The sequence below is a fragment of the Macrobrachium nipponense genome, chromosome 32 (genome assembly GCF_015104395.2).
Source record: "Macrobrachium nipponense isolate FS-2020 chromosome 32, ASM1510439v2, whole genome shotgun sequence".
NCBI lineage: Eukaryota > Metazoa > Arthropoda > Malacostraca > Decapoda > Palaemonidae > Macrobrachium > Macrobrachium nipponense.
This window is the reverse complement of record NC_061094.1, coordinates 60,686,959-60,706,232: the sequence shown is the minus strand read 5'-3', so window position 1 is coordinate 60,706,232 and position 19,274 is coordinate 60,686,959. Positions and strand designations below refer to the sequence as shown.

The 19,274-nt window shown below is 35.0% G+C and overlaps 1 protein-coding gene across 2 annotated transcripts in view; it reads right to left on the bottom strand.

Moving 5' to 3' along the window:
• The window catches only part of LOC135207538 (uncharacterized), a 202,882-nt gene extending 187,757 nt beyond the window's left edge, over positions 1–15,125 (bottom strand). For both annotated transcript variants that reach the window (XM_064239359.1, XM_064239360.1), the window contains exons 1-3: positions 14,696–15,125; positions 6,776–6,917; positions 4,409–4,550 (exon numbers count right to left, since the gene is read on the bottom strand). The gene's annotated coding sequence lies outside the window, so the exon portion shown is untranslated. The remainder of the gene's footprint in view (positions 1–4,408; positions 4,551–6,775; positions 6,918–14,695) is intronic.
• Between the last annotated feature and the right edge of the window lie 4,149 nt (positions 15,126–19,274).

Genomic DNA, 19,274 nt, shown 5'->3' with positions numbered 1-19,274 from the left:
GAGAGAGAGAGAGAGAGAGAGAGAGAGAGAGAGACCGGAATCACATTAAGAGAGAGAAAAAAAAATTATGAAATTGTATGGTAGCACTGCACCCTCTCATCAACCAACCATAATTCCCGGAAACCGCAGGTGCGTAAGCTCTCTCAATTATTCGCTCGCACAACCCTGAAAGTTGCGACGCCAGATAGCTGGGGACTTAATAAAACACTTAATCAGGTATTCACACAGTTGCCCTTGTGGGTGTATTTTTAGTGTGTTTTTCGTATTAAGCAAATATTAAGGGGAGAAAATGGGGTTTAACACAGGGAGGTAAATTGCAAACAAATATAGTTCAATAGAGATTTTCATAGAGCCCCATTTTCCTATTTATCAGCCTTAGTTGTCCTATATATATATATATATATATATACGTTTATAGATAATATATATATATATATTATATATATATATATATAAAATATATATATATATATATATATATATATTATATATATATAATATATATATATATATATATATATATATATATATATATATATATATATATATATATACTATATATATATATATATATATAGAGAGAGAGAGAGAGAGAGAGAGAGAGAGAGAGAGATGAGAGAGAGAGAGAGAGAGAGATTTATTATATATATTAATTTATGCTGTATATATATATATATATATATATATATATATATATAATATTATACGTATATATATATAATATATAATATATATATAATATATATGTGTGTGTGTGTGTGTGTTCCAGGCTCCATCAAGCATTACTGCTCATGATACGCATGCAACTCAAGTCCCCCCTTAACAGAATCGAATGATTTCAATTGTCCTTCTTCCAAACTATTCGCCCTCTTTAAAAAAAAAAAAAAGTGGCCTTAATAACTTCTCAAGCGTTGGAACCACATTTCAAAATTAATAATTAAGTATATAATCAGATAAGTAAATAAAAAACAGATAAAATTCTTAGGTATAATTAAGAAACAAAACAGTGAAGAAAGGAGTTTATCAGATTCCAGTAAGCAGAAGGAAGTTCACCAGATCAGAGCGAGCAAATGAGCAAACAAGACATTATAGCATAAGAGTAAGCAGACCTTAAGAGTAAATAGATAGCAGTGACGGCAAGAATAATTAGCAGCTGGAGGCACGCCTGACCATTGTCTCCGTAAATGAAAGTGGAAATAGAAAGTGATCTATCTCCTTTGGAGGGGAACAGTTCAAAATTTAGATGTAATATATATATATATATATATATATATATATATATATATATATATATAATATTAATACGTTAGAAAGAATAATATAATTAGATGTTTGAATTATTTATAAGACGTTTGTAAACCGCTCTCCAATGAAGATTCCTGTAACCAGGTTGATATGTAACTGTAATTTCTGAAGTACTGTAAATAATAAGGTAATGTTATATGGTATTATTATTATTATCATAATAATACAATAATAATAATAATAATAAATAAATAATAACAATAATAAATAATAATAATAATAATACCATGGGACACCAGAGTTGAAGAGAAAGAAAGGGAAAAAATGGCTAAGTATCAAGACCTGAAAATAGAAATAAGAAGGATATGGGATATGCCAGTGGAAAACGTACCCATAATCATAGGAGCACTAGGCACGATCCCAAGATCCCTGAAAAGGAATCTGGAAAAAAACTAGAGGCTGAAGTAGCTCCAGGACTCATGCAGAAGAGTGTGATCCTAGAAACGGGGCACATAGTAAGAAAAGTGATGGACTCCTAAGGAGGCAGGATGCAACCCGGAACCCCACACTATAAATACCACCCAGTCGAATTGGAGGACTGTAATAGAGCAAAAAAAAAAAAAAAAAATAATAATAATAATAATAATAATAATAATAATAATTCAACTGAAACTACCGGTAATAAAATCAAACTTTCCTAAAGCATTGTAAACGATTAAGTAATTCAATGAAATAATAATAAAATTAAAATTAATAATAATAATAATATAATAATAATAATATAATAATTAATAATAATAAAATAATAAATAAAAGTAATTTTACTCAAACTGTTTATTCTCTCGAAAATAAAACCAAATTTTCCTTAGTGTTGTACATTCCATTCAACAAAAACAACTATAACAGTAATGATAACAATGGTAAACTAAAATTCTCTCGGTAATCAACGAATCTCCTCACAACTTTCAACCAATACCATAATGATAGTTCAGTAACACAAACCTCAAAGAAACCTAAAGCCCCTCAGGGGCAACTTAGCATAATGTCCCCCCCCCCCCCTCTCTCCTCTATCTCTCTCTATCTCTCTCTCTCTCATCTCTCTCTCTCTCTCCTCTCTCTAATGACGCTGGTTTCCCGAGCTTCCCTTCCCTCACCACAGCAAAGAAAGGCAAGGGGAAAAAAAAGGAAAAGAAATTATATTTTTAATCTCTTTGAGGTTCATTAGAAAGCTATATGGAAAAGGGGGGATGGGGTTCTGATATTTGGTTAACTTAAGACATAAATAAAATAGTTATCATTATATATGCAATGGGGTCGGGTTTTCCTTGCCTCAGTTAAGAAGTATATCTATCTATAAATTGAAAGAATATATATATAAATATATATATATATATATATAATATATAAATTTTTTTTACAGTTGTCATAAAGGCATGGTTGACCACTGTGAATCATTAGGAAACACTGAACATATATAAATATAATGCCTAAATACCAATAATACGCATATATATAAATATATAAATATTATATATATTACGGAGAGCAAACCTCATTATAAACAAAAATCTGCAGTACACTTTAATGCGCCATATATATATATACTATATAATATATATATATATATATATATATATAATATATATATAGATATAGATATAGATATAGATATAGATATATATATAATATATATATATATATATATATATATATATATATAGAGAGAGAGAGAGAGAGAGAGAGAGAGAGAGAGAGAGAGAGAGAGAGAGAGAGAGAGATAACAACTTATAGAATAAATATATATAAAAATGAGTCAAATCTGAAGGACGTATACCCTTCCTACCACACAAACCTAAGCCCAATACAATTTTGTTATAAAACAGCAATCCGGTACAATTCGTAACTCAAGGAGTAAACAATGACGCAGAGACCATCGAAAACAACAACAAAAAAACAAGCAACTGTTATATCTATATCCACTACCGGCGTCATAGGACCAAAGGTCAACGATGTCTACAGACAAACATGGTTATTACAGCTATCTTTATCAGGACATAAATGGGTCAAAGTGTTATAGTACTTGTATCATCTACTGACGTCACAAGACCAAAGGTCAACGACATCTACAGACAAACATGGTTGTTATAGCTACTTTTATCAAGGCATTAAAGGGTCCATCTTCTACGAAACAGAGGAAAAACCATAGAGGATTATTAAGATGGCAAAAAAAAATCAGAAAAAAAATTCATGACAAACCACTGGCTTTCTTCTTCTTATGGAAAGGCACTACGACGAGAGAAAGGGGGAAACTTGAGAGAGAGAGAGAGAGAGAGAGAGAGAGAGAGAGAGAGAGAGAGAGAGAGAGAGAGAGAGAGACCACGTGCCCGAGGTGGTGAAATTAGGTTTAGGAAGCAGAGACCACGCAAGCATTATACTCTTTCATTTACGAATCTGTTATCATACTTCAAAACCAAGGAGAGAGAGAGAGAGAGAGAGAGACCAACATGTAAACAAGGACACAATACGTACACATCCGCACATAAAGGACACTGAATCTGAGGCAAAACAAATAACAAAAATGAATTTTAACCAAAATTAAACCACCCAAAATTTAGGTTATAAACATTTTCTAGCAAAATGAACCACAGCAAAAGACAAGCTAAATAAAAACCAACTTAAAGCAAAATAAACCCCAGAAAAATATTCAAATGAAATAAAAACCCCTACAAAAAAAATTTTTAAATGAAAAACAAATTCAAGCAAACTAAATCCCCAGAAAAATATTCAAATAAAAAAAAAAAAAAAAAAAAAAAAAAAACAAAAAAAAAAAAAAAAAAAAAATAAGACCCTAGAGAAAAAAAAATTAAATGCAAATTCAAGCAAAATAAACCCCAGAAACGTCAAAAAGTTAAAAAGATAAAAAAACAATCCCACGCTAAACACACAAGAAAAAATTCCAAACAAAAAAAAGCTACAACAAAACTTAAAAAAAAAATAAAAAATTTAAGCAGAATAAACCACAGGAAAAAATAAAAATAAAAAAATAGAAACAAATAAAATTATTTAATCACATAAACCACTGAAAAAAATTATTTCCAGAATAAAAAAACTGAAAGAAACTTATTTCAAAATTAGGAAAAAAAAAAAAAAAAAGGTGCAATACCTCTTCCTGAAGCGGCCAATCGCCTGCCTCCTTCAAACCAGCTGATTACCAACAACAATCTTCGTCGTCAGACATCTGTCAGTCACATAGAGGCCGTTCAACTGGAAGTGAGTAGGTCGGGTTTCCAGGAGTTCGGGAACCGCTGGAAAGTCAAAAATAAATAAATAAATAAATAAATTCCAGTTAGTGAACAAATGAGAAGGATGGGATGAGAAAGTAAAAGAAAAAATAAATAAATTCCAGTTAGTGAACAAATGAGAAGGATGGGATGAGAAAGTAAAAGAAAAAATAAATAAATTCCAGTTAGTGATCAACATAAGACCTGTTGGATGGGAAACTGGATTAATTACGTTTGATGTGAGATCAGGAATGGAAAAAGAATTGCAAATTAATTTGCTGTTAGTAACGGTTTGTAACGATGCATTATTGACAATCACAATAACTTGCAACGAAAACAATCTAAATACAATTCCTTTATGCCTTTTTGAGAACAGAATAAACAATTACAAAGTAAGCCGAAGTTTCTTTGCGTCAATAAAGTTTTCTTTTCAGTGGTGGCCCATAAAACTCAACCACGGTCCGGTGGTGGCCTATCCTGTTGGTACCTATAGCGCTGCCAGAAGTACGCTGTGGCTAATTTTAACCTTAATAAAATAAAGACTACTGAGGGTAGAGGGCTGCAATTTGGTATGTTTGATGATTGAAGGGTACACGATCAACATACCAATTTGCAGCCCTCTAGCCTCAGTAGTTTTTAGAACTGAGAATGGACGGACAGGCAAAGCCGGCACAATAGTTTTCTTTTACAGAAAACAACAATTAAACAATGGTTGGCAATGATAAATTATTGATAATAACAACAACAATAACAACAATAACCTGCGCCATGAACAATTTACATGCAATTGCAACTACGCTGCTACTACTACTATTATTATTACTATAATAAAAAAAAATATACCACAACTACGTACTACTACTTCTACAACTAGAACTAACTACGATACTACTACTTTTAATAAAACAATTACTACAACTACAACTAACATACTTTACTACAATTACTACTACTACTACAATACAACTTACAACTAACTTTACTATAGTCTGTCAGATGTCAATGAAACAGAGTAGGTTTCCGACGTTGCCGCTTTGCGCCAATTTCATTCATTAAATCTCTTAAGGCGAAAAAAACAGTGTAGATTTGGCATACACTTTGCCACATCTCTCTCTGTCTCAGGTCAGTAAGGGTAAGTAGCTTATGATTGGTTCTGATACCCAAGCGTGACGGTTTAAGATGGAAGGCTCCCCACGGCAGCAATTAAGGGCTCAGACACGAGAAGTCATATTCAATGTCCACGAGTACTTCAAAAGGGAGAAAGACAATTTTTTTTTTTTACTAAAACAGTGCTTTATTTTAAAGAAAAGTCTATTAATTTTATCGTTTCATTATCCTAACATCCAAGAAATTGTTTTAATGGAGAAAAATATTATTCTATGAAATATTTGATGTTTGGCACATTCATCAATTCTACAACAAATATGGTAAGAGAGAGAGAGAGAGAGAGAGAGAGAGAGAGAGAGAGAGAGAGAGAGAGAGAGAGAGAGAGAATGACGATACCAGGTATCTTCAAGAACCTGACAACAGATTTGATAATGTTCATATATAAACTGATTCAATCAGAATTCAAATTATATAAACAATACAAGTTAAAGCTTTATGAGTACGTAATAAAGCTCGAAAACATTTAGTACATTAAGATTCCAGTATTGAAACTGAACTAGATTGATCGTAGGGTACAGAACGTTAAATTTTTATTTTCATCTGAGATGGATCTCTTAAAAGTTGTAGAAAAACTGTGATATGTATTAAAGGACTCGAACTCTTCCTAAAAAAAAAAAATTTCTTTTACATGAATGTTTTTAAAATAAACAGTAATCAACTTTATGAGCTGTTTTCGAACCACAAGGTCAACTTAATCCACAACAACCATTCAGCTTTTGTGTGACTGGAAAGATTCAGGTTATGGGATTAAAAAAGGAAATTTTACGACCGTATTAAAGGACCCGGAATAAAAGGATGCTGGGATAAGCTTGAGTCAGATTAAAAGTCTTGAGGAAGTTTGGCATCGTCGCAAACCTACTCGATGTTTCATGACATTCATATACTAAAGCTACAACAAAACTTTAAAAAAAAAATAAAAAATTTAAGCAGAATAAACCACAGGAAAAAATAAAAATAAAAAAATAGAAACAAATAAAATTATTTAATCACATAAACCACTGAAAAAAATTATTTCCAGAATAAAAAAACTGAAAGAAACTTATTTCAAAATTAGGAAAAAAAAAAAAAAAAAGGTGCAATACCTCTTCCTGAAGCGGCCAATCGCCTGCCTCCTTCAAACCAGCTGATTACCAACAACAATCTTCGTCGTCAGACATCTGTCAGTCACATAGAGGCCGTTCAACTGGAAGTGAGTAGGTCGGGTTTCCAGGAGTTCGGGAACCGCTGGAAGTCAAAAATAAAAATAAAGGGAAATAAATAAATAAAGTTAAACAGTTAGTGAACAAATGAGAAGGATGGGATATGAGAAATGTAAAAAAGAAAAAATAAATAAATTCCAGTTAGTGATCAACATAAGACCTGTTGGATGGGAAACTGGATTAATTACGTTTGATGTGAGATCAGGAATGGAAAAAGAATTGCAAATTAATTTGCTGTTAGTAACGGTTTGTAACGATGCATTATTGACAATCACAATAACTTGCAACGAAAACAATCTAAATACAATTCCTTTATGCCTTTTTGAGAACAGAATAAACAATTACAAAGTAAGCCGAAGTTTCTTTGCGTCAATAAAGTTTTCTTTTCAGTGGTGGCCCATAAAACTCAACCACGGTCCGGTGGTGGCCTATCCTGTTGGTACCTATAGCGCTGCCAGAAGTACGCTGTGGCTAATTTTAACCTTAATAAAATAAAGACTACTGAGGGTAGAGGGCTGCAATTTGGTATGTTTGATGATTGAAGGGTACACGATCAACATACCAATTTGCAGCCCTCTAGCCTCAGTAGTTTTTAGAACTGAGAATGGACGGACAGGCAAAGCCGGCACAATAGTTTTCTTTTACAGAAAACAACAATTAAACAATGGTTGGCAATGATAAATTATTGATAATAACAACAACAATAACAACAATAACCTGCGCCATGAACAATTTACATGCAATTGCAACTACGCTGCTACTACTACTATTATTATTACTATAATAAAAAAAAATATACCACAACTACGTACTACTACTTCTACAACTAGAACTACTACTACTACTACTACTTTTACTAAAACAATTACTACAACTACAACTACTTTTACTAAAACAATTACTACTACTACTACAACTACAACTACAACTACTACTATAGTCTGTCCAGAATGTCATGAAACAGAGTAGGTTTCCGACGTTGCCGCTTTGCGCCAATTTCATTCATTAAATCTCACTTAAGGCGAAAAAACAGTGTAGATTTGGCATACACTTTGCCACATCTCTCTCTGTCTCAGGTCAGTAAGGGTAAGTAGCTTATGATTGGTTCTGATACCCAAGCGTGACGGTTTAAGATGGAAGGCTCCCCACGGCAGCAATTAAGGGCTCAGACACGAGAAGTCATATTCAATGTCCACGAGTACTTCAAAAGGGAGAAAGACAATTTTTTTTTTTTTACTAAAACAGTGCTTTATTTTAAAAAAAAGTCTATTAATTTTATCGTTTCATTATCCTAACATCCAAGAAATTGTTTTAATGGAGAAAAATATTATTCTATGAAATATTTGATGTTTGGCACATTCATCAATTCTACAACAAATATGGTAAGAGAGAGAGAGAGAGAGAGAGAGAGAGAGAGAGAGAGAGAGAGAGAGAGAGAGAGAGAGAATGACGATACCAGGTATCTTCAAGAACCTGACAACAGATTTGATAATGTTCATATATAAACTGATTCAATCAGAATTCAAATTATATAAACAATACAAGTTAAAGCTTTATGAGTACGTAATAAAGCTCGAAAACATTTAGTACATTAAGATTCCAGTATTGAACTGAACTAGATTGATTGTAGGGTACAGAACGTTAAATTTTTATTTTCATCTGAGATGGATCTCTTAAAAGTTGTAGAAAAACTGTGATATGTATTAAAGGACTCGAACTCTTCCTAAAAAAAAAAAAATTCTTTTACATGAATGTTTTTAAAATAAACAGTAATCAACTTTATGAGCTGTTTCGAACCACAAGGTCAAACTTAATCCACAACAACCATTCAGCTTTTGGGTGTGACTGGAAGATTCAGGTTATGGGATTAAAAAAGGAAATTTTACGACCGTATTAAAGGACCCGGAATAAAAGGATGCTGGGATAAGCTTGAGTCAGATTAAAAGTCTTGAGGAAGTTTGGCATCGTCGCAAACCTACTCGATGTTTCATGACATTCATATACTACTAATACAACTACTACCTCCAAAAGAAAGGGAAGGGAGGAGGGGGAGGGGGGGGTGTCAACCCCTGACCAAAATAAGAAGAGGACCCCCATAAGCACCCACGTCCTCTCCACGGGAGATGCTACAAGCTATAACCACGAACCGGCAACATCAAAAGAAGGGGTTCCAAATCCCATATAAGCTCCTGCCCCCCGCCCCCCTGCTGGTGGAATCCGACACTTCCTAGAAGGATCTGATTCCCCTGTCTCGATTCTCCTTTGACTGTCATAAATCTTGGACAACTCACCCCCCTCCCCCACCAGAGTGACTGGCTTAAGGGGTTTATAGACTTCCTTTGTTTACCTGGCAGATGAGAAGGGGGCAATATCGGATATTAAAATGATTTCTGATATTCTTTAAATAAAAATTTAAATAAACTTTTAATTGTTCTTATTAAATTCTTCGTGAATTACAGCTGGAGTGTCGAAAGTCAAAATGATTCCAAAATTTTTTTTATATAAAAATCTAAATGGTTTTCTTTTCCAACCAAAATTTTTTTTTTATGATTTTAAGGGACAGCATCAAAGATGTAAATGATTTCTGAATTTTTTTTTTATTTAAATAAATTTTAATTATTTTAATAATTCTATTTTTCTGTAAAATTTTTTTTATATAAAAATCTAAATTTTCCTTGATATATATTTCTTTTCTGAATTATTTACACAAATTGAAATATTTTATCTATTTTTCCTATCAAAATTTTTCATGAATTCAAGGAGCAGAATCGAAGGTCTAAATGATTTCTAATTGTTTTTAGCAAAATGTTGTCATTTTTCAAAATATTTCTTATTAAAATTGTTCATAATTCAAAGTATCAATACATAAGAAGAATCAATAATAGACGAATTATTCGATTTAGAAAAACGTTTGGGTTAAATTTTCGTCAATATCTAAATAAAACGTTTTGCGTAATATATTCTAAAACAGACTTGCAAAAAAAAAAATAAAATAAAAAAAAAAAAAAAAAAAAAAAAAAAAAAAAAAAAAAAAAAAAAAAAAAAAAAAAAAAAAAAAAAAAAAAAAAAAAAAAAAAAAAAAAAAAAAAAAAAAAAAAAAAAAAAAAAAAAAAAAAAATAAAAAAAACCAAAAAAAAAAAAAATAAAATAAAAAAAACCCCGTTAAGCTAATAAAAGCTCGCTAAGGCCCCCTAACGAGCTATTTAAAGTTAAGCCTTATAAAATGCGGCCCCTGCGGAGATAAATTAAGCCAAAATAGTCCGTATGATGTTTACAAAGGACTATACAAAAATCAATACCTCACTTCATGTAAAAAAAATATATATTTTCCAAAAAGTAAGCCATTTTCAACACCTCGAAAAATTTGGAATGCTGCAAATAAATAACATACCACTATTGCCAATACACCAAATTTACTCTAACAAATACGCATTTTTCATTCATACAATGTGTCGTATTAAATTTAGACCTACAAAATGAGCCATTGACGAAAACAAAACACCTACTCTACGCGTGAAGAACGAACAATTTCAACGTAACCTGAGAAAGCAATGCTAAATTAGCATGACGGAAAAACACCAGATTTCACAAAACTTATTTGTTTGTTGTTCCAGCAACGGGGCCAACGGCTTTACGCGACTTCCGAACCACGTCGAGAGTGAACTTCTATCACCACATCTCTAACACCTCAATGGATTGCCAGCGAATGAAACTCGCGGCTACCGAGGTAGCACGCCAACACCATAACGACTACGCCACTGACGCGGATGACGAAATGACGACGACGCGACAATTACCGGTATAAGTTGTATAGATCACCCATCATTAACCAACTTAACGAACACGAAACCGTAACGACAGCATCACCAAATTGGCAGGGCGGGTGTAACCTGATATGGACGACCTCAGAACACATTTAACCTGGTATTGCTAACATTAAGACTTACAACTCACAACCCGTGCAACAAGTATTACTGGATGGGACGAAGCACTTCTCAGAGGCTCAACATCACGAAATGGTTCTCTTCGTGGCTTCTCTCTGCTTATACAAATGACTCTAATTTATGTTATAGAATTAACACTAAAATTTAGGCCAAATGCCAAGCGCTGGGGCCTATGACGTCATTCAGCCCCAAGAGGAAAACTGAGAGAAAAGGTGGTTTCAAAGGTGTAACAGGAGGAAAACCTGTAGCATCTGCACCATGAAACGACTGTTAGAAGAGGGTTGAGGAAAGTAAGATGGAAGAAAGAGAATATGAACGGAGGTACTGTAAAAGGAATGACTGTGGTTGCAGCTATGGCCCAAAGGGACGCAGCCCCAAGCCCGGATAAATAGGGAGGGGGGCTGGAGTCGGGAAAGGAACTGGTCGGCAAATCATCTTCCAAAACAAATGACGAAACGAGCACTTCGAGACAGAGAGAGCTGGAGGAGAAGCGTTAAAAACGGCGACCCCGACTACGGATTAAGCTAGGAGGAAACAGCGATCCCGACTAGGGAGTAAGCTGCGAAAAACAAGACTCGGTTCCCTTGCATATTAAGAGGTATTGGCTGGATAAGCATAATTACTTAAATAATGACATTGAGCATATGGATGTGAGCATCTATATGCTCATATATTAATAAATATTATATATATAACAAGAGAGAGAGAGAGAGAGAGAGAGAGAGAGAGAGAGAGAGAGAGCCTGTGAATTACCAGTCTGTTTAATCACAGAGATGTAACATTAGACGTCTAGGAGTAAAGTTTGCAGGGACATTTATTATCATTAACACATAAATAACCATTAATCACAGTTTACTTTCCTCTTCTGAAAGCAACCCAGAGAGAGAGAGAGAGAGAGAGAGAGAGAGAGAGAGCGCATGCGCACGATCATGTGTAAAAAGAAAAAAAAAAAAAAAAGTACATACAGGTATACCGGCGTCGACGGTGGGCGTATAAAACCAGTATCGTATTACCAGCCAATCACAGTTCCCCGAAGCCCACCAGACCGGATGTGTGAATAACATAACCCCACCTCCTCCTTCCCAACTCCCCCCTCTCCCCTCTCTCTCTCTCCCCTTCCCTTAGTCCTATACCCCTTCCCCACCCCCCAACATCTCCCATTTCCCACACCTGACACTTTTCAATTCTTGTCTCCCACAGTTGGACCTTCAAAAAATATATGCCAGACATGAGTAGATGTGTAGGCAAATTATTTTTTGAACGAACGAGTTAACCCTTTATATCAACTGAGAGAGAGAGAGAGAGAGAGAGAGAGAGAGAAGAGAGAGAGAGAGAGACTCATTTCTCTGTAATCATACTTTTTTATGTCAACAAAATCTTCTTTTTTAATTCGCATCATCGTTGCGCTCTCAAGGGATTCTCTCTCTCTCTCTCTCTCTCTCTCTCTCTCTCTCTCACACACACACACACATACTAGGAACGGAAAAAAAACCAGGAGGAAGATAAATAATCCAAAATACAGCAGGACACTCAAAGGTCAATTTGTTTAGTTAATGAGAAAGGGTACTATAATACTTCAGTGGAACAGCTTGGATAATGCCCTGGAAATAAACCAAGAAGCAAAAGAAACATTAATAAAAATTAGTTTTCAAAAATAATTTTTGGTTTAAATCTAGTATTTATCACAATCGTGCACACTACGAATACATGGGATGGTTTTTTTTCCACAGGATTAAAAAAAAATTATATTTTTTACGGGTACATTTTCAGTCACTTCTCTCAATGTGCTAGCTTGCCTTTAAAATCTCTACTTCTTCCCTCTAACTACAAGGCACTGAAATTCTCTTTTGGCCCCTGTATTCCCTAATTACTTCCAACCCACCGTCTTAAGCAAGTCTATTTCTACCTACGATGAATTACTTATTCACATTCGCGTCCACATAAAATAAAATAAAATAAAAATATAAAATAAGAAAAATCATAGGTTAGGTAAAAGGACACCTACGTCACGCCCCCCAAATCCTTCTACAGTTCAGCTGTTTGAGAAGATAGAAGCTACGGAGTAAAATGACATGATACAGTCCTAACATGAGATCCTTCAGCCAAAAGGGAATTGTAGTTTTCGATAATTTGTTCCTATGGAAAATAACTTCAAGTACAACCCCAGGGTAGGGTGTAGTAAGACACACTTCTTTTTATTATTATTATTATTATTATTATTATTATTATTATTATTATTATTATTATTATTATTATTCAGAAGACAAACCCTCTTCGTAATGGAACAAGCCCACCAAAGGGGCCACTGACTTGAAATTGTAGCTTCCCAAGAATGTTACTCATTAGGAAGTAAAGGGAATTGCAGAGAGAGGGGATCTCACTTATTAATAAAAAAAAAAAAGTAAACTAAAACAATTAGGTTAATAGCACCCATTTGTATCACGATTGTACGAGGTCTAGAAGATATCTCCAATCTACACCAGTCACACCTTCGAACTTGGTACGTGGTAACGTGATTGTATCTCTCTAAAAAAAATTTAAAAATTAAGGTATGAGGGCGACACAAACACGGGCAACAACCAGATCAATCGCTAAAATGGCTCGATATTTACGTACTCATCGGCAAAAGTGGGCAAACAGGCTTTCTGTAAAACAGTAACAGTGGGAAGTAGCTTTTGTGGTTTAAAATGGATGCCATGTGACTCAAGGCAAGGTAAGAGAACAACTATTATTCATTAAAATTTGAAGAAAAAAAATGTGGTTATATGTTATCAAGGATTTGAAAGCACAAACAGAATATATAAATTATGCCATTGACTTATGCCATGGCGTGACCAGTGAAAATTATATGGTAACTTAAAGAAAGTTTTTTGTAACCAAATATATATATTTCTCTTGAGAGAGAGAGAGAGAGAGAGAGAGAGAGAGAGAGAGAGAGAGAGAGAGAGAGAGAGAGAGAGAGAGAGAGAGCACTTTCGACGAAAAGGTAAACATTCCTCATATGTATTTTTTGCATATTAAGAGTAAAATACACAAAAACAAAACAAAAATACGAAAATTAACGAATGAAACAACCCCAAAAGATGCAACGCACTAAAAATAAATAATAAATAAATAAATATATGAATAAATACAAAATTAACGTATAAGAAAATAAACAAATAAATATAAAAGATAAACAAAAATGAATGGCGATTATTGGGGAGGAGGATAAATTTTCAACGAGTCCTTCCTGCACTGTTGTGTTCGTCAGTGGAACACCATTCTAATATTATAAGCTAATTTTTGGGGGTGAGATTGCCGGCCCAACGCCCCTCTGTAACTGAAGGCGACCCACCACAGTCTACTAATGGCCAGGTACATAAATCACTGCATGATTTTAAGAAGACATAAACGTATCACACAAAAGCGCCTAAACCAGTTAATCTGGAACGAAAGCATACTGGGACAAATTGTGTACTTCATAAATAAAAGATCAAAATACACTTGAAAAGACATCTATTCGGATACTTAAATTCATTCTCTTTTGAATCGAGCGAGAAAATCATCTGAATAATCCATCACATAATTTTCTTTAAAAAAAATTATCTGAATAATAAATCAAACAATTTTTTGAATAAAAGAATAATCTGAATAACCCATCAAATAATTCTCATTCGAATCAAAGCAACGAAATAATTGAAATAAAACCTCCAATAATTCTTTTTTGAATCAAAGCAAGAAAATAATCAGAATAATCCCTCAAATAATTCCCTTCAGAACCAAAGCGAGACAATTATCGGAATAACCCTTTAAATCAAAGTCCTAAAATAAATGATTTCATTTGAAATGACTACAACTGCTAATAAACTGAACTCACCTTCAAGTGGCCAAAGATCTTCCAACGACGGAGGCGCTTTCAACAGAATATTTCCAGTAATTCCAAATCCACGGATCATCAGACTTTAAAAAAACATTTTTCAGGCCATGAAACTAACAATGATAAAACTCCTTCTAACTCACTAAAAAAAAAAAAATCAAACTAAATTGGGAAGTAGCAAGAACACTGACGAGGTTAGAAGTCTCCCCCATCAACAAGTCCTACACTTCGCTTTTGCTACGAACGCCATCAAAGTGGCCTCTAATCTCCTACAGGGCATCAAGAAGCGCTGGAATGAATGCTTCTTCTCTCCAGCGTCCAGTGCCCCCTCTTTTGAGAGAGTGAGTGCCAGGGGAGTGCCAAAAATGTTACGGTAAAATAACTTCCGACTTGTGTTCGAGTAAGGATGGACACACACTGGGTGAGATTTGGGAATGGGGAAGGCTGCTTAACCCTCGACCTGCCTAACCTGATGCCCATGTCCTGCCTGCGCCAGGAGGAGGAGGAGGAGGAGGAGGAGGAGTTGGGAAGGCAGGTGTCATCGGGATAGTGCCATGGGATATGGGTGGTCGACGACGGGCATTTGAAAGGGGGAGGGGGGATAGGTAGGTAGGGGGTGGGGTCAGGAAGAGGGAGGAGGATGGGTATGAAAAGGGAAGGGAGGAGGAGGAGGGGGGTATGATGAGGGAGGGGAGGGGTAGGAAGAGAGGGAGAGAGAGAGAGAGAGCGAGGGTTATGGGTATGGTGTCGTCATCAGGAAAGCGGGTACCGTTGCTATAGAGGAAAAGTATGTGAATGGGGACTTTGGCGGGGGTTGGGGGGTTGGGGGGGTTGGGGGGGTTGGGGGGCGGACGGGATATCATATTGAGAGAACTACCAGACAAAATAAGGCCACTATCTTCTAGAGAGAGAGAGAGAGAGAGAGAGAGAGAGAGAGAGAGAGAGAGAGAAGTGAACTCAACACCCTGACAGCCAATAGCAATATTTCTACTGACACCAATATGGCACCATCGATGTTTCTTATTTAACCGAACTGAATATTTTTAAAATATCCCGTGTTTGAATGTTCCACTAAAATTTAAAATTTCAATGTTACACTAAAAATTCTATTCTTAGCAAAAGATTCCGAATGAAAAAAATGTACGTCTCTAAAATAATAATGATTAGAATAAGGAAAAAACACCGATATGAACTTTAGAAGCGATAAAAAAAAATTAAACGGCAAACACGTACGAAATATAAAGATTAAATAAATATAATATGCCAATTACATTAATCTTAATAACAAAAATATGAAGTAATGAATGTGAATGGTATTTGGGTGTATGAATTAATGATAAATTTCTACGGTCAACAAATATAATTAAATTTACATTAAAAAAAAGGTTAAAAGACTTGAGCTTTTTATACCTATAATTACTAAGTTAGACGTATTTTCCTTTCAATACTACAAAATTACAACAAAGCCGTCCCAGATTTATATGAAATTAAGGAAAATGAACACAGGAACGCAAATCCATACTATGATATTAATTGAGGTTATATCAACAACAAATGAAATACATCTTATTTACATCTGAGGCCAAACGTCACATCACACACCCAAACATCGTCGCTAGAATGAAATGTCAAAATAAACAAACCCACGTCATGAAATTCGCCTTTAAAAAAAATAAATAAATATACAAAATTCTCAGTCGGAGTTATCTATCGGTGGACACGGTCGAATACCAAGATCGAATTGCCAAATACCTGAACTAGATCCGCAAGGTTACAAAAAAAAAAAAAAAAAAAAAATACTGCAAACTGATTTGTGACCTGCTCTTGGCGATACTTCCCTGGTGTTATGAATGAGAGAGAGAGAGAGAGAGAGAGAGAGAGAGAGAGAGAGAGAGAGAGAGAGAGATACGAAATTAAATGTAAAAATAGAGTGATATGGTAGAAAATAGTTTATTCACCATAAGATTGGGCAACTGATTATAAAATCATTTTTATTGCTTGAAATTCAAATGACCCAAACTTTGAAATATATTTCCTTACTATCTGCTGACAGTTAGTGTTAGTCTGAAATGCAATGGCCCTCGTTTTCGCCAACACTGGTGACCTGTGGTGCCCAGAAATGAGGTTCATTTATTTGTCTTTTATTTATTTTTAAAGCATGTCACATGCTTTTAAAGTATATGAAAGAATACTTGAAACTAGATTGAGAGGATATGTTGAACCAAAGCTGGGTGAATGGCAAAACGGTTTTCGACCAGGAAGAGGGACAACTGATATGATTTTCTCCCTCAAGATGATATTTGAGAAGAGCTGGGAATGGGACAGGGATAGATATATTGCTTTTATAGATCTAGAAAAGGCTTTTGATAGAGTACCAAGAATGAAAATATGGGATGCCCTAAAAGACCCTTACTATGGAATCCCTGAGAAACTTATAAGAGCAATTTATAACACCAGATCCAGAGTAAAAACAAATCAAGAGAATGAAGACTGGTTTGAAATAAAATCAGGAGTAAGACAGGGCAGCGTCCTTTCGCCACTTCTTTTTATATTGTTCTTAGATAAATGTATGAGGGAACTAGGTGAGGATGAAGCTGCAGATATGACCATCAACCTTATGTATGCAGATGACCATGCAATGATAGCCCTCAGCGCAGAATCTCTCCAAGAAAACGTCAACAACTGGAACGCGATCTTAACAGCTAATGGAATGCGGATCAACAAGAATAAGACAGAGATCATGCACTTATCACGAACACCAAGTAACGTAGATGTAGAATTAGAAGGTCAGACATTGAAACAGTGTAGAAATTTCAAATACTTAGGAGTAGAGTTTAGTGACCAAAACGATTCAAAACTGGAAACAACTACCCGAATACAGAAATTCAGTAACAACCTGTATCTGCTCTACCCACTAATGAAAGACAGAAATATACCTCGCAAAGTGAAAACCATAATATACCTCTCTATTTTAAGACCAATATTGACTTATGGCCATGAATCATGGACATTAACATCAAGAACTAGAAGCCAACTTCAAGCAGCTGAAATGAAAGCCCTAAGACTCATAAAAGGTGTAACAAGACTAGATAGGTTACGAAATGAAGACATTAGAAGAGAACTGGGAGTGGAGGGGATACTAGATTTTGTGGAGAGAGGACAGCTTAGATGGTTTGGACACACCAAAAGAATGGAGGAGGAGCGATATCCTATAAGGTTTTTGGAATGGACACCGGAAGGAAGGAGACCGGTAGGAAGACCAAAAATGAGATGGCTACAAAACATAGAGAGAGGAGTAGAGAGGAGAGGCTCTAGTTTGCGGGAAGTTGATGAGATGAGGCTCTATGATGATCGCCAAGAATGGAGACTGTTCCTGAAGCAGGACGACTGACAGGCCTGGAGGCCTACCTGGCGTCTGGTGAGAAAGGTGAGAAAGGATTTATTTTTCTTTTGGGTGCTCGAAGATATTAATTTTATGTCTGATTTTTTTTTAGTTTTTTTTTTAAATCTGTACTGTGGGTGTTTTAATGCTAAACATCTGCTTCGAATGGCTGATATGTCTCAAAATTCATGTTTATAATAATTTATGGTTTTTTCTGACCTGACCTGACCCACCCCCAATAACTTCATTTTCCCACCCTTCCTGACAGTATCAGTTCAGACTGTTCAATGGACAATTCACAAGTTTAACCATGCCAAACCTCCTTTTTGGCATTTGACCTGACCTGACCTGACCTAACCTGTCCTTTCTCCTTCCTCCCTCTCCACCCTGCCACCTTTTACCTAGCTCCCCCAACCCCCAACCTTTGGAAGAGTTAGAGGGTGAAGTCGAAAACTGGAAAACCTTACCAACCAAAGAAAGATTGTTTTACACTTGTCCTAGCCTAACCTAACTAGACATAACCTAACCTATTGAAAGGCATTAAACAATTAGCAAATAATTATAAAAATACACATAAAACCTGTGAAAGAATACGTGCGAATATAACACGTTAACATACGTAAAACGAATAAACACAAAACAAAAACCAACACAAAGAAATCAATACCTATCTGGAAGGAAACATAAAAAAAATAAATAACTAAATAAATAAAGAAGGAACAAGGAACTAGCACCACGGCAACCGTGTGTCGCAACCCTGGGGATTGCCTTTCATTACCAAGAGTTACGTTTCCGAATCCCATATATTCGAAGAGGAGGACCGGATTACATGTATTAGGGCTTGTGCCTTGTATGATAAGGCGCCCTATGAGGTAATGTTAGACTAGCGATAATCTATACGCTAAGTCGGTTGGTATTGCACTTCCATCTTCAATGGAGTGTCTGGGGTTTTGTAGATCACTTACGAAGTCGGTATTATCTTTACGACGATGTGTTAAACTCATGGTTCGGTGAGGTTCTTGTAGAAAACACTAAGTATAAAAAATTATATATTCTTCTGAAGTTTTACATGGTGAAGATCAGATATGATTGTACAAGTCTTCTAATAACGATAGCTTGATCGCTTCTGCCAATGATGATGGCTAATCCTATTCCTCTACATGATAAAGCTTAGGTAAAGAGGTACAGGTCTTCTAA